Here is an 18,087-nt window from a genome sequence, read left to right on the forward strand (position 1 = left end):
CAGTAAGGCAACTCAAAGAAAATACTTCTCTTCTTCCAATTCAACACAACATCTGTGTACTTTCTCTTTCTCCCGCTTGTTTTTCCAAATTGCAAACCCTCAGCATCTCTTAGCTGTTTCAACAATTGACTTCCAGACAATTCTTCAGGTTGCAATCTATGCTCCTCTGTACCATCGAACAAATCTCTTCTTTTGCGCCATGGATGCTCTTGAGGAAGCCACCGACCATGACACATGAAGCACACCTTATGCCCATACTTTAAATACCTGAACGATGTATCCTTATTACATACTGGACATGCAAGCTTTCCAATTGTAGACCACCCAGATAATTTTCCATGTGCGGGAAAATCATTTATAGTCCATAGTAATGTCGCATGCAATTGAAATGTCTCTTTCTTTGATGCATCGTACACGCGTATGCCTTCATTCCATAAATCTTTCAAGTCATCAACCAATGGCCGCAAATATACTTCAATATTCTTTCCAGGATCTGAAGGCCCTGGGATAATAAGGGGCAACATCAAATTTGGACTCTTCATACACATCCACAGAGGGAGATTGTACACCGTTAACATTACTGCCCATATGCTATATGTTGTACTCATATTACCATATGGGTTGAAACCATCACTTGCTAAGCCAAGCCGCACGTTGCGGGAATCACTTGCAAACCACTCATGTCTTTTATCAAACTCTTTCCATACAATAGAATCGACAGGGTGTCTGAGAGTATTGCAATCATTTTCTCGACCTTCTTTGTGCCACCGCATTTCCTTGGCCATTTCTTTTGTCATAAACAACCGTTGTAACCTCAATTTTATTGGGAAATACCGTAAGACCTTTTGAGGAATATTACATTTTCTGCCTTTGCTATCAATCCATCTTGAATTGTTGCACTTTGGGCATACCACTTTGTCTGCATGTTCTTTCCAAAAAAGCACACAACCATTCTTGCATGCGTGTATCTTATCGTAACCGAATCCCAAGTGTCGCCTAAACTGTATTGCTTCTCTATACGAGCATGGCAATGTCTCTCCATCTGGGAGGGCCGTCTTTATCAAGTCAATCATCATATCAAACGCCTTGTTACTCATGTTGCAGAACACCTTTATATGAAGCATCTTCAGTATAAAAGCAATTTGTGTAAATTTCTTGCAGCCTGGATAAAGTTCTCGTAAACCATCTTCCCAAAATTGGTAGAAGGAGCTTGTTTGTTCGTGATTATCAGTTGTGGGGCCCTGTGAAGTAGAGGATTCTCCGATGTTAGCATCAACAAATGTCCCCATACATACATCGGCTAACAATTCTTCAACTGCATCAACCTCCTCCATCATTTCACTTGTATGTGTGTGCATGTTTGTAGAAGTGTTTTCCCTAAAATGATCTTCTTCCCCGTGAAATATCCATCTAGTGTACGTCGGAGTAAATCCATTCATATACAAGTGACCCTTCACCTCGCTAATATGAGAATAATATCGATTTGCACAATCACGGCATGGACACTTTGTCATATCACGTGAATCAACTGATTTAATTGTCATTCCCATGAATTCTTCCACACCTTTTTGAAATCGCTCTGAACATCGAGTACTTTCCCGCATCCAACTCCTATCCATATTGATGTCCCTATTAGAAGTTATTCGTTATGTACATGTACGCACACAAGGGAATTAGAAGATCAGATTCTTAAGAATTAATAGAATTAAATGGGAGGTCTGTTCTCAAATATTAAGGGAGGGAACGTTTAAAAGGAGCATGGGTAATGAGAGAATTCTAGAAGTGGGTTACTAGTTTAGAACAAATATACACGAAATGATGCTAGCTCAATGCAATGTTACCTAACAAAATATTCTAGAAGTGGGTTACTAGTTTAGAACAAATTTCTATTTGTAATTTATTTACTAGTTTAGGTCAATGACAGTTTTACATTTTTTTAGTATTGTTGTTAGGTTTGATATTTATTTGTCTTGTTTCAAGTTTACTGTGCTGCTTCCTTATTGAACTTAAATAGGAAAGACAATACAATCATAATCCATACCAACTTTGATAACAGAAGTAGATGTGAAGTAGAAAATTAATAACATAATCCTAATATAAGAATAAGACTTAATACTAATCTAAAAGTAATAAGAGAAGAAGCAAGGTTTAATACAACCACAAGAGAAGAAGATAGGTTTAATGGAACCACAAAAGTATATGTGTTTATATATGTTAAAGCTTGTCCTTAGGGGATTGAGCGCAGGGCACGTGCGATCGATCTCGGGATCGATCGCAGTACCAGAAGCTCAAGGTGAGAATCAGAGCAAACTGCGATCGATCGCAGGATCAGAAGCTCAATGTGAGAATCAGAGCAAACTACGATCGATTGCAGGATTGATCGCAGGATCAGAAGCTCAAACTGAGAATCAGAGTACTCTGCGATCGATCGCAGGCCTGATGCGATCAATCGCAGATAGGCGTTCAATGCCATAAAAAACATAAGGAAAAAACTTCATTGTAGCCTGTATTTCCAACTTGTGATGCTCTGGATTTCCAGCTTTTAACAATGCTTTCAATCTCTCATCACTTGGAAGTTTGGAAGCTCAAGATGAGTCAAGGCCAACGCTTATTTCTTTCTCTTTCTTTGCTAAATTATCAAGATGAGGGATGAGGAAAATACAAGGCTTTCTATCATATTAAGGAACCATATATATATAGCTAGCTACAATCACTATAGATTTGATGCTTGGATTTGAAGCTTTGTGCTTTTCTGCACAAAATGTCAAATATCCAAACTCCAACCAAAATGATGGAGATTAAGGACCTTAAAATGGACAACTATAAAACGATGCACATCATTTGACAAAATTACCCTAGACAACTACATAATATCTTCACAATTTTTTTTTTTTTGTAAATATTTGACCCTGGACCTTCTCATACAAAAGTCATTATGAGATTAAATTAATTGATTGAAAGGATTGAAGGATTGGATAATTTCACAATATATATATTTTAAGGATTCAAGCTCACTTATTCAAAGAGATCATGAACCTTACAATCATACACACTACTCTGCCTTATTTTTTTTTTTGTCACAAATGAGTAATCCTAAATATCATATCGCTGGTTAGCTATTTGAATAGCAAATATGAAATAGAGACATCGGGGGGCAAGTGGAAAACCGAATGTCAAATGTGGCGCCCATATTTGGGCATGTCCAAAGCCTCTCCCTGTTGGAAAATTACTTAAGAGGGGCCTAACCGTACCTCATCCTACCAAACTTCTCTTCTTCTTTTTTCTTTCTATCAACGACCTCATTCATAATCCAATGTTTGTTGTTAGGATCTAAATACATAGCAAGGCATTCATTCCACTCACTTTCATGGTGCTTTATGTTATAGTATTTATACCAAGGATCATAGAAAATGGCCATTCCCAATTTCCCATAGTATGGTTCTCTTCATTCACACTAAAGATTCCAATATGTGCCAACAAGGCCCACAACGACAGAGATGCCGTGGGCAATAACTCAGTCATCAGATTATTAGGTAAATACATCCACAGATTTACATACTATACCAGATTTACATACTATATCATTTACTAGTAAATCCAGACTAGTTAATGATTCACACACATATTCAAAGCAAAGATTAAAAAATAATACCACAAAATTGTGAATGTTAAAAATGAAGCGCCTTTTTTACAAGGTAAAATAAGATGAAATGAAGTGATTTGTGGATCGTGCAATTCTAAACGAACAAAATATAAGTAAAGACTCAGTTAAAATAAGTTAGGTTGCATCAACCATAGCATTTGACAAAAAAATCAGTTGAGCAAGTTTTAGAAATTGATGTTTTAATCCATTATTTAATAACAAAAGAGAAACAAACACTTCCACATTTATATTAAGATCCAAACTCCAAAGCCTAATCCTTGGAAATTATCATATATTTCCTTTCCATGTCTTCGATACAGCAAGAGAAACATTTGTAAATGGACCTAAAGAATTGCCTCAATAGCAAACTAAGAAAGTAAATTTAGAATGAAATCTTGAAAGAGTAAAATCTTGAAGAAACAGGAGAATTCAGATTTTATATTATTCGTTTAATCAACTGAATTGGAAGAGCAAAAATCAAATATTCTAAGATCGGATGTCAGTTTAATCAACTGAATTGGAAAAACTTTCTCACTATAAGCTATTCTATTGAATCATACAAAAATAATCAACAGAAAAAATGGAGAGCCCAAAAAACAAATTAAAGTAACACATGAGAAACATTTCCTGGCTCCCATTAAAAGCCCATATTTCACTATCTATTTGTACATGTGCACCTAATAGATATGATATCTATTCACCCAGAGTTAGAGGCTAAAAATCTACCTATAACCCATGCAACCGAGCAAATAGCTAATTTAACCACCCACCTAAAAATCCCTATACATTTTATATACAGTTATAAAACATTAACACAGAAAACATCTCTCGAGATGTTATATGTTCTGTTCTCTTCTTCCCCATACCGGACCTTCTCTATCTAACTCAAATGTCATGATAATTTTGGCTTACTTTTCCTTTTGGCTTAATTTTGGCTTACTCAAATGTCAAAGTTTTTTTTGGAATTGGAATGAAATACAAGTCTTAAATTCCTGGCTCCCATTAAAAGCTCTCTCATATTTCCTCCCACTAATCACTCATTTAGCCAAATTTAGGGGTCCACGGCAGTTTTTGAATGAAACCAATTAGTTCGGTAGGGGAAAAACTAGAAAGAGAAGAAGAGAGGAAGTACCCAAATACTTAATTTCTTCAAATCACAATTCATGGATACTATTTGAGTGATTGAGAGGCATTTAAGGTTTGCAATGGTTTAGGAGAAACTCATACCTGAGAGAGCTACAAGAGAGCGTTAAGTTCGCCGGAGTGAGAGTTGGCAGTGAGAGAGGTGTGCCGGAAACAGCTGCCGGAGAGAGAGAAACTTGCGTGGAGTGAGTGAGAGAGAGAGAGCTCGAGAGAGAGGGAGGGAGAGAGTGAGAGTGAGAGAGTGAGAGTGAGAGACAGAGTGAGAGTGAAAGTAAGAGACGATTGGCGGGAGGTGTGGGAGTTGGTGAAAATTTTATTCCAAAAATTTTAGAACCCCGGCCAGTTTACCGCCCTCTAGCTATTGGTAAACTTTTTTGTGCAGCTAAATATTTGGGGTATTTTATTTACAAAAAAAAATAAAAGAGAAAAATATGAATAAAAATCCTCCAAACTACGAGCCGTTTGTAATATAGTCCTTCAATGTTCATAACGGACTAAAGTAGCCTGTCAAACTATTTTAATTGTATCAAAAAGTCTACTTATTTTGTTATATTTTTATAATACCCCTATTCTTTGAACAAAGTAAAATCAAATGTACGGTTCTTTAGATATTTAAAAAAAATAAACAGTTTATTCCCTGAAGTCAAATTTTGTACCTTTAATTTTACTTTAATACGATATGAAGCAATTTGTAATTTAGGTAAACTACAGTGATTAATTATTTATTATTTATTCCAAAAAACATTTTCTTTTTTTGTTTTTATTCACCCATTGGTTTTCTTGTATTTTTTTAAAAATTGTTTCGTTTTTTTTTTCAATTCTTTTATTATTTATTTGTTAAAATAATAGGGGTATTCTAGGAATATTAAAAATAAGTGGCATTTTTATACAATTTGGTAGTTCGAGAGGCTACTTTAGTATCTTTTGAACATTTGAGGGTTATATTGCAAACGACTGGTACTTTTAGTGGCTTTGTTATATTTTTTCCAAACAAAAAATATACTTCCAATTTTTTAATTTTTATTTTTTTAATTTATTTATTTTAAATTTGTCTCTTATAATATGTTTTTATTATTATAATATTAACTAAAAATTTTCGTTTCATAAATTTTTATGATAAAGATCATTAAGTTGATATTTATCTTATAATTAATTATAAAATAATACAAAATCCAAAGGGAATATAAGATCAATATAACTAAGACACTAAGATAATATAAAAAGCTAACAGTTCAATTGAATGTTCGATTGAACCTTCAATTGTATCCAGTTTGATTTATCCATTGATCATACCACAGTCAATCGAACTAATTCAGTAGGATCGATCGGACATTTGATTCTATCATGATCAATCGAACTAATTCATTATGATCGATCGGATGTTTGATCGATCATTTAATCATATCATGATCAATCGAACTAATTCATTAGGATCGATCGGATGTTTGATCGATCATTTAATCATATCACGATCAATCGAACTAATTCATTATGATCGATAGGATGTTTGATCGAACGATTGATCCTATCGCGATCAATCGAACTAATTCATTAGGATCGATTGGATGTTTGATCGATCATTTAATCATATCACGATCAATCGAACTAATTCATTATGATCGATCGGATGTTTGATCGAACGATTGATCCTATCGTGATCAATCGAACTAATATGTAATAGTATCGATCGGAATTGATTTTATCAGATGTTTGATTGAACCTTCAATCATGTCAAGTTTTATTGATTGTATCCCGATCAATTTAAGTAATGCACTAATATAATATAAAATGCTTAGAGTTCAATTCAATGTTCGATCGAATATTTAATTTGTTTGAATTTTGTTCGATTATTTGATCCTATCACGATCGATCGAACGAATGCACTAGGTTGGACCAATTGGATGTCTGATCAAACATTCAATTTCAATTGTTTCAAGTTTGATCGATCATTTGATCATATCATGATCGAAGTTGTTGTACATTATGCAATAAAAATTAAAAAAAATAATAATTGCATAAAATATATATATATATATGGTGATTCTGTTATTGCAATCGATCGCACCCAAGAATCACTCCACGCACACCCTTCGCCGAATGCAATCGATCGCACTCGGACAGCACACCACGTGACCTATTTTAGGTCACTTTCCCCCCACCCCCCACAACATTTTCTCCCCCTCCCCCTGCGCCGTACACCTCTCCAAGCACCCCACCCACGCAGCTCCGGCACAACCACTCGTCCACCATTTTTAATCACCTCTACCACACAACCACCACACGGTTCTCTTCTCTGGCAACCATACCAGGTACTTTTCACCACCTCTACTTTACACCCCATTCCCCATTCCCATCAACACCCCAACCACGATCACTTTCGAATTTTTTTTTTTGTCTCATATTTCTGCAATTGTGGGTGTTCATCCACCCACATTGCTTTGTTGTGGTTGGATTTTGTTGTTTTTGCAGGGGGTTTTGAGCGGAGTTGCGTTGTTTTGCAATTTTGCCTATTTCTAGTGCACACCAGGTGTTCGACAAAAGTCCCCAATCAAGCTCATCATGCCAAGAACTCGAGCTTCGTCCTCCCGAGGGTCTGATACCCGAGCTATTTCTCCCCCACCCACTTTTGAGGAACAGGAGCTGCTATTTGAGACCACTTTCGCCATTCTCGAAGACTTTGAAAATCTTGAGGGGACTCAATGGGCCGTCGCCGAGTTCAAGCGACGGAGGCTCAAGAAGCTTTTCAAGCCGGTCACCCCCATTGCTTACAGAAAATTGGTGATCGAGTTTTATGCCCACCTGTCTCATGACTGCATGAGGCTGGCTGTCCTCTCTTCGAAAGTGCAAGGCAAAGCTATTGACGTAACACGGGCTGACATTGCTGCTGCCCTTCAATGCAATGATGAGCAACCTCCAGAAGCCGCACAACTTGCTGACCAACCGGACAGCTTCTACGTGGCGGAAATTATTGAGGACATGTGCGAAGGGATATATGCTGATGCCCACCATAATGCCGCCAGCCGATTGAAGCTACCTCAACGGCTTTGGTTTGCAGACTCCGTATTACACCGTAACGCTTTTCCCTTGGGGCACAAAAATCAGAGGTGGGATCAATTTCTTCAAGCACTCTACGCCTTCCATAAAGGTGCTTGGTACTCCATTTCCGACATAATTTGGAAGCAAATTTACAAATTTTGGAATGGCGTGCACGTTGGAGGAGCGGGGTCCACACATTCATGGGGGTTGCCTTTCCCATACTTAATCTCCTACATCCTCCGGAAGAAAGGCGTCAAGGGTACCGCAGCTGATGAACCAGTCACTACTACTCCCATATTTGGCATTCGCCAATGGAACAAGAGCCTCTCCCACATGCCCCATGTAGCTCCAGCACCTGCAGCTGGTGCGGAAGAGTATGAGGCCGAGCCAATGGCCGAAGATGAACCTGTAGTTGATTCAGAGACAGCTGAGGAGGAGGCCCCGAGAATTGTTCGTGAAGCACGAAACCGCTCACTTAGTGAAGAAATAGCGGGCCTTCGGAGATAGTTGGCTGGCCAAAGAAAGGAGGCTCGGAAAAATAACGAATTGATGGACAAACACCTAGGCGCCTTAGAAGAATTGATGCAGTCCATTGTCAACCGGTTGCCACCACCATCTGCAGGAGCATCATCTTCTGGACAACAGTAAGCAAGGACTACCGTTTGGCTGAAGATATTAAACTTAGCGCTCATGGGAGGCACCCCATAGTTTACCATTTTTATTTTGTTTAGTATGTTTTAAGTTAATCTTTTTATTTGTCTTTAGTTTTGTTTCTTTTGACTTGCTTTTGTGTTTTCTTATGGGAATGACCCCGTATTTGCACATGACCGGTTTTTGAATTGCAAGGTATCAATATATTTTCACTTAAAACTGAGATGAATTATTTTACGGTTTAGATTTTATTTTGTTATATTTGACAGTGTAAAATCTTTCCATAAGGTGTCAATATATTCATCATATAATATATATACACTATTAGATCTGTAAAATTTAATATGAATTATGAAATGGGAATTAACTCTTCAAATTAGTCCAAATGTAACTGCTAACCAAATGACAAATATATACAAATTAAAATCTTTTTTTAGGAAGATGGAATTGACGGTGTATATTGTGTCACTTTATTTAAAAATTTTAAATAATGTAGTGATATATACACAATTTTAGTAGACATTATTGGGCAGCAATAAAATATATATATTTGAGCCATTCTGTTATTGCAATCGATAGCACCATAGGTGCGATCGATCGCAGTAACAGAATGTTGAAGTCCAATATTCTGTTACTGCGATTGATCGCACCCAAGGTGCGATCGATCGCAGTAATCGAATAATGGACTTAAACATTCTGTTACTGCGATCGATCGCACCCAAGGTGCGATCGATCGCAGAAACAGAGTCACCACTCACATCCTTGGCCGAATGCGATCGATCGCACCATGTGTGCGATCGATCGTACTCTTATTTTTTTTTTTTAATTTATCTACCTACTCTTTAGGGTCGACTCTTAGAGTCGACCCTAATAATGCATCTTTAGCGTCCACTTTTAGTGGACGCTATTGGTAATCAATTTTAACTTTTAATTTTTTTTTTTCATTTATCGACCTACTCTTTAGGGTCGACTTTTGTCGACCCTAATACTTAAACATTAGGGTCGACTTTAAAAGTCGACCCTAATAAAGCATCTTTAGCGTCCACTTTTAGTGGACGCTATTGGTAATAAATTTTAATTTTTAATTTTTTTTTTTCATTTATCGACCTAATCTTTAGGGTCGACTTTTGTCGACCCTAATACTTAAGCATTAGGGTCGACTTTTAAAGTCGACCCTAATAATGCATCTTTGGCGTCCACTTTTAGTGGACGCTATTGGTAATCAATTTTAATTTTTAATTTTTTTCTCATTTATCGACCTATTCTTTAGGGTCGACAAAAGTCGACCCTAAAACTTAAGCATTAAAGTCGACCCTAATAATGCATCTTTAGCGTCCACTTTTAGTGGACGCTATTGGTAATAAATTTAAATTTTTAATTTTTTTTTTCATTTATCGACCTACTCTTTAGGGTCGACAAAAGTCGACCCTAATACTTAAGCATTAGGGTCGACTTTAAAAGTCGACCCTAACACTACAAGAAACTGACTCATCAGGGGCGACTTATTAGGGGCGACTATAAAGTCGCCCCTAATACTCAACTATTAGGGGCGACTTTAATAGTTAATTATTAGCGTCCACATAAAAGTGGACGCTAATAATGGGTCGAAAGGTTGACTATTAGCGTCCACTTTACAGTGGACGCTAATAAGTCGACCCTAATATACACGCGGGAATTATTAAAGGGGCGCGAAAAATTTAAGGGGCCAAAAAAAAACTTTTAGCGTCCAAATTAGTCGACCCTGATAGTACACCAATAGCGTCCACTTAAGTGGACGCTAAAAGCTAAAAATAAAAAATAAAAAAATAAAATTAAAAAAAAAAATAAAAAAGATCAATAGGGTCGACTCTCAAAGTCGACCCTAATACTGAAGTAGTCGACCCTAAAGGGTACATAGAAAAAATTAAAAAAAAAAATTAAAAATTAAAATTGATGAGCAATAGCGTCCACTAAAAGTGGACGCTAAAGACCCATCATTAGGGTCGACTTTCAAAGTCGACCCTAATGCATAACTATTAGAGGCGACTTTATCGCCCCTAAAGAGTAGGTAAAAAAAATTAAAAAAAAAATAAAAAAATAAATTGATGACCAATAGCGTCCACTAAAAGTGGACGCTAAAGACCCATCATTAGGGTCGACTTTGAAAGTCGACCCTAATGCTTAACTATTAGGGGCGACTTTATCGCCCCTAAAGAGTAGGTAAAAAAAATAAAAAAAAAATAAAAAATACATTGATGACCAATAGCGTCCACTAAAAGTGGACGCTAAAGACCCATCATTAGGGTCGACTTTTAAAGTCGACCCTAATGCTTAACTATTAGGGGCGACTCTATCGCCCCTAAAGAGTAGGTAAAAAAAATAAAAATAAAAATAAAAAAATAAATTGATGACCAATAGCGTCCACTAAAAGTGGGCGCTAACGACCCATCATTAGGGTCGACTTTTAAAGTCGACCCTAATGCTTAACTATTAGGGGCGACTTTATCGCCCCTAAAGAGTAGGTAAAAAAAATAAAAAAATAAATAAAAAAATACATTGATGACCAATAGCGTCCACTAAAAGTGGACGCTAAAGACCCATCATTAGGGTCGACTTTTAAAGTCGACCCTAATGCTTAACTATTAGGGGCGACTTTATCGCCCCTAAAGAGTAGGTAAAAAAAATAAAAAAATAAATTGATGACCAATAGCGTCCACTAAAAGTGGACGCTAAAGACCCATCATTAGGGTCGACTTTTAAAGTCGACCCTAATGCTTAACTATTAGGGGCGACTTTATCGCCCCTAAAGAGTAGGTAAAAAAAATAAAAAATAAATAAAAAAATACATTGATGACCAATAGCGTCCACTAAAAGTGGACGCTAAAGACCCATCATTAGGGTCGACTTTTAAAGTCGACCCTAATGCTTAACTATTAGGGGCGACTTTATCGCCCCTAAAGAGTAGGTAAAAAAAATTTAAAATAAATAAAAAAAATAAATTGATGACCAATAGCGTCCACTAAAAGTGGACGCTAAAGACCCATCATTAGGGTCGACTTTTAAAGTCGACCCTAATGCTTAACTATTAGGGGCGACTTTATCGCCCCTAAAGAGTAGGTAAAAAAAATTTAAAATAAATAAAAAAAATAAATTGATGACCAATAGCGTCCACTAAAAGTGGACGCTAAAGACCCATCATTAGGGTCGACTTTTAAAGTCGACCCTAATGCTTAACTATTAGGGGCGACTTTATCGCCCCTAAAGAGTAGGTAAAAAAAATTAAAAAAAAAATAAAAAAATAAATTGATGACCAATAGCGTCCACTAAAAGTGGACGCTAACGACCCATCATTAGGGTCGACTTTTAAAGTCGACCCTAATGCTTAACTATTAGGGGCGACTTTATCGCCCCTAAAGAGTAGGTAAAAAAAATAAAAAATAAATAAAAAAATACATTGATGACCAATAGCGTCCACTAAAAGTGGACGCTAAAGACCCATTATTAGGGTCGACTTTTAAAGTCGACCCTAATGCTTAACTATTAGGGGCGACTTTATCGCCCCTAAAGAGTAGGTAAAAAAAATAAAAAAATAAAAAAATAAATAAATTGATGACCAATAGCGTCCACTAAAAGTGGACGCTAAAGACCCATCATTAGGGTCGACTTTTAAAGTCGACCCTAATGCTTAACTATTAGGGGCGACTTTATCGCCCCTAAAGAGTAGGTAAAAAAAATAAAAAATAAATAAAGAAATACATTGATGACCAATAGCGTCCACTAAAAGTGGACGCTAAAGACCCATCATTAGGGTCGACTTTTAAAGTCGACCCTAATGCTTAACTATTAGGGGCGACTTTATCGCCCCTAAAGAGTAGGTAAAAAAAATTTAAAAAAAATAAAAAAAATAAATTGATGACCAATAGCGTCCACTAAAAGTGGACGCTAAAGACCCATCATTAGGGTCGACTTTTAAAGTCGACCCTAATGCTTAACTATTAGGGGCGACTTTATCGCCCCTAAAGAGTAGGTAAAAAAAATTAAAACAAAATAAAAAAATAAATTGATGACCAATAGCGTCCACTAAAAGTGGACGCTAAAGACCCATCATTAGGGTCGACTTTCAAAGTCGACCCTAATGCTTAACTATTAGGGGCGACTTTATCGCCCCTAAAGAGTACATAGAAAAATTAAAAATAAAAAATAAAAAAATAAAATTGATAACCAATAGCGTCCACTAAAAGTGGACGCTAAAGACCCATTATTAGGGTCGACTTTGAAAGTCGACCCTAAAGAGTACATAGAAAAAGAAAATTAAAAAATAAAAAGCAAAGTAAACTAAGAAATAGTTTAAAAAATTGTTTACAAAATGGTTTAAAAAAATGACCAAAATGAATATTAAGAACCTCAAGGTTAAAAAAATGGTTAAAAAATAGAATAATTTTTTTTGTTATTACATATGTGTAATTAAAATTTATAACATAGATGGACTCTTTTTTTTTTTTTTTTTTGAAAAGTAATGTATAACATAGATTGACTTATAACATACATTGAAACTAAGTCTCTAGATATTTAATTATTGTATTAATATGTATTTGTATATTTATATCATATTATATATGTATAATTTTTTATTATATAATCACATGATTTAATAATCAGTTGATCATGTCATATAATCATATAAATTATAGTGATAATACATTATACTTAAATATTATGAGACTTAATTCATGAAGAATAGGACAAAGCTTTCTTAAAAAGAAAAAAAAACAAACATTATTAGATCATGTCCATATATGTGTATTATCATTCTAATTACACTAGATCATACTTAATTAACTAATTAAGTATGATCTAATGTAATTAGAATGATAATACATATCATCATATCATTGTTTTTTGAAAATAGTTAACTTACTTAGTAATACTAAGTTAGTATATATTAACGAACAAGTATGTATAATATATATATATATTAAGTAACATATAATTTGTTTTTGTCAAAATAACCTATAGTAAATTATACTAGGTTAGTAATTTAATATATTAACTTAGTTAATATGTTAGCTTATTAAGTAACTAGTTATTAAGTCTCTGGGTACTTAATTGTTGTATTTGTATGAGTTTGTATACTTCTGACTTATGTCATATTATATATGTATATTTTGTTATTATATAATCATATGATTTAATCATCAATTGATCATTTTATATAATCATATAAATTATAATAGTAGACCATATGATGTAACATCTAACTTATAATGATATCTACAACATAATACTCTAAACATAACAACATCATATATCTCTAAACAAACACATTGTTGATTCTAATATTAATCACTTAATTTGTGATATATAGGATCATATGGTATAATATTTTACATTTTTTTTTTCTTTCTAATTACAATTCAAATAATCTTTAGATCATGTGATCTACCACTTAACTTAATAGTAATACTAAGTTAGTATATAGTAACTAACAAGTATGTATATTATATATTCATAGAAATATTAAGTAACATATAATTTTTTTGTTTGTCAAAATAACCTATAGTTAATTATAGTAAGTTAGTAATTTAATATCTATTAACTTAGTTAATATGTTAGTTTATTAACTAACTAGTTACTAGTTAGTATGTCAATGCTAATATATAACACACACATGTATAATAAAATAAGTAATATACATAGAAGTATTGAGTAACATTTACTTAATTATATTTACTTAATATATATTAATTAACTAAATAATATGTTAATTTATGAACTAACTAGTTAGTATGTCAACTAATACATACACATAAATATTAAATTATTCATATAACATATACTATTTAATTATATATATATATATATATATATATATATATATATATATATATATATATATATGAACGAGTTAACGAGTCGGTTCGAGTCTTAAACGAGTCAAGCGAGCCGTGTATCACTAATTAATCGCGCGGGTTTCAACAGTAACGAGCGGGCTTGTACCGTGTCGAGCTCGAGTTCAGATCGAGCTTAATCGAGCGGGTATCAAGCGAGCTGTCGAATTGTATTACTTCACTTACGCCCCTAGGTTCAATTGAACATCTAAAAATGATAAAATGTCTTTTATACCCTCAAAACTTTTATAAAATTATAAATTTTCTCTTAATCATCAATATATATATATATATATATATATATATATATATATATATATATATATATATATATAAGGAATTAATTGAGGAAAGTGGTAGAACCACCCTGTTTTAGGGAAAATTTTTGCCGGGATTATTTCGCGCTAGATATTTCGCACGAAACTTGTGTTTCCCTCGCTAACCGCCCTCATCACTCTCACTCTCGATCTCACTCCCTCAAAAACACCCCCTCTCACTCGATCTCTCTCCTGCTGCTCACCTCTCTCTCACTTCGGCGCCCAGTGACCCGCACGGTTAAGAGACATGGAGCTGCAACTTTCGCACGCTCTCAAGGTGTTTGATGGATGGGATGCTTGAATGAAACTTGGCTACTTGGCTTCGTTAAACGCAGAGTTCCTGGGGTTTTCACAAACCTGCATCTATGTCAGAGCTTTTATGGTTCTTCGGGGTAGCAGCCTGCGTAAAGCTCCTCCTCATCCCATCCTCCTCATCGACACCCAAATCGTTCATCTCCAAGAGGGCCTCAACTATAGCTCCGACACTGTGGTTTTGTTCTAAAGAATCACTGTGATCTTGTCTGATTTGTGCTTGTTATATGAGGTTTATAGATTGACCAAGGATTTGGATTCAAGGAGGCGAATTTCGATCTGGGTATTGATCATTTGGTCCCCGATGCTTGTGATTGTGGACCATATGCATTTCCAGTACAATGGGTTTCTGTTGGGGCTCTTGCTGATGTCGCTTTCATATTTGGAGGAAGGGAGAGACTTGATGGGTGGATTTATGGATTCTCTACCTGTTTTGTTCTTGCAATCAGGAAGTATATAACTACAAGATAGCAGCTCGTCCGGAAAGGCGCCGGCAATTTGAAAAAGAGCTCACTTCTCAAATGGAGGTTGCTTTAAGTATCTTGACAGCTTGTTTGAGTATTAATGAACTCAAGGAGCAGGTGGGAGATTTTACCTTGTCAGAAACTTTTTAATTATTTAGTCTATGTTGGTATTTGGGACATAATAGATGCCGGATTTTTATTTTTTACTAAGTGGCTTTGGATCATTTCAATGTAATTGATTGTCAGGTTCTTGAGGCATTTGCATCTTGGCTTCGACTGAAGCATGGGTATGCATTTCCTTTTCTTTGAATCTTGTACATACTTATATTTAAGAGTTTGTTACAAACATTTTGTTTCTTATACAGAGAGGGGAGTACTTTTTGCAAGTTATGTAGTCTGGTAAATATCAATCAGTGGCTCATACCCCTCAAATCTAAAGGAGGTTTTGGCCTGAAATATTTTGTTATTCTTTCATTATAACTGGTGCATGGGTGGATACAATTACGTTATAAGATTTTCCCAAGAGTTGTGGTTTGCAATTATTGGAGCTCTGGGGTGGTTTTACAAATTCAGATCCTCCACCTAGGAAAGCATAGCTAAATTGACTGCATTTTCAGGAAAGTGTAGTGTTTAATAGACTGGAGTCTATTTAAAGGTGTGATAGACAAGAGAAAAGTTTCTTTCATTTCATACAAGTGCTTTCCTCAAACAACTTCAGACCGCTGCTCCATTGTAGTTGATATAATTTTTGAAGTGGGACCCAGTCCCCTTGTAGTTGATTGGAAGTTTCCTTATCCTTTGGGTCTTCTGATATTGGCTTTGTAAGAGAGCTTAATCATTACTTTACAAAGAGATGTGGTGGGTTGGAGAGTTGGACTGTGGATTATGTATTAAGTGATAGAAAAAAGCATAGAGTTTGGGATTTTGTGGCTTTTACTGATTGGAAATTGGATGGGGAATTGAGTAGTTGGGGTCTTGTCTTCAAGTTAATTTTTCAATTTCTTGTTAGAGAATGTAAGGGGGTGTACTTAGGGCCGTCTTACGCTCTTAATGAATCTCGATTACTTATAAAAAAAAAAAAATGTAAGAGAATTGTGAGTGCCAAGGGTAGACTTGAGAAGACAGCTAAAGGAAATGGGTTGATGGTGAGCATGGACTGATAATCATAAAAATTTCTTTTTGCCTTCTTGAAATAGTTGGGCAAAAGGCTTTGTTGATTTGAGTCCAATAGATACATATGTTATGTATATTTATGCATTTATATATGTTGCACACTTGCATTTGTGTATCATGATATTAAGCATCATTTACCTTACTAGACTAAGAATGCCTCTGCATGGCAAATAGAGATGTCCTTGGTGTGCCATTCATATGCAGCTTGTGAATTTTCCTGAGCTTGTAGATGACATGTCAAGTAATCTTGTGTTGGTTTCAGGATCCCTGGGTCTGTGCTTGCTTCTCAACCCTTGGTGCACACAGCTCTTTCAAGCTTGAATGCTGAGTTTATTTCGGAAGCATCTGTAAATGGTATAATAGTTGGGAAAAGCCAATATTTTCGTGAACTGTATTTGAAAAGTTCCTTTATTGTTTTGGATTTATAACTTAAAATAGTTTATCTCTTTAATATCGATTAGATTGTTTTCATTATCCCCTTTCTTTTTTGCAGTCATCTCTGAATTAATACATTACTCAGCAAGAGGAAGCTCTGGTGGTGTTGCTGTACAGATGCCTTTGATTCATGTAATTGTGCCTCAAGTTATGAGTCTAAAGGCACATCTTAAAGATTCTTCAAAGGTATTGCATTTATGGGGTTGTAGATGTTTTCTTTTTCTTGGCCTGTATAATAAGCTTCTAATAGTGTGTATTTTAAGAACGATGTTACTGAGTCAATAGCATCAAGTAAATAGTTTCCCATTAAAGGGTTTTTTTTTTTTTTTTTTTTTTTTCAAATTAATCGAAATTTTATTAAAAGCGAAAGGCGCAATCCAAGTACATAAGAAGTATACAAGAGAATCATCTAATCAGAGCAAGAAAAAAGATAAAGAAAATCATGATATCTAGTAATACAAAGACAATCATAGGCAGTTTTCCATTGGTATAGGATTTTGAAGAAGACCTTTAGATCCACCACCGTTCTCTCTCAATCATCAAAGCTACAATCATTTCTTTCTCTCTAGATATACCACATCAAGGAAGACAGGATTATCTTTCATACTGCTACATTTTGAGAAGAACCAGTTTGCCCTCTCCAACATGCAAAGAGATCCACTCCTCTCCACGACATGACCCACTGTAATCCATAGAGGTCAAAAATAGGACTCCGTAAGGCATAAGCAATCTCGCAGTGGAGTAGAAGGTGTCCTACTAATTCCTTACTCTTCCTGCACATGCAACTAACGTACTACTATTAAATGTCATTTCCTTAAGTCGTCCATAGTGAGGATCTTCCCTAAAGTGGCCGACCAAGCAAAGAATGCATGTCACTGTTTTCTATTTCTCTAGGTTGTGTTAGTGTGAAATGGCTGCTAGAGACCATGGAAGCTCTGCTTCTAGTAGAGGGGTCAATGGAATTCTATAGATCATCCAGGGTGGGGCTGCCAACTTGAGGATTGACGATGTCTAGACTCTAGAAGGGGCTTCGGGTGGGATTCCGC

The 18,087-nt window shown here is 35.4% G+C and overlaps 1 long non-coding RNA gene across 1 annotated transcript; it reads left to right on the forward strand.

Annotated features, from left to right (window-relative positions):
* Positions 1-14,724: 14,724 nt before the first annotated feature.
* On the forward strand, positions 14,725-16,946 carry LOC148584116 (uncharacterized). The gene is made up of 3 exons (XR_015913017.1): positions 14,725-15,550; positions 15,680-15,720; positions 16,869-16,946. It is a non-coding gene; the product is annotated as an uncharacterized LOC148584116 (long non-coding RNA).
* Positions 16,947-18,087: the final 1,141 nt, after the last annotated feature.

This window comes from Corylus avellana, chromosome 8 (assembly GCF_965113065.1).
Source record: "Corylus avellana chromosome 8, dhCorAvel1.hap1.2, whole genome shotgun sequence".
Classification (NCBI taxonomy): Eukaryota; Viridiplantae; Streptophyta; class Magnoliopsida; order Fagales; family Betulaceae; genus Corylus; species Corylus avellana.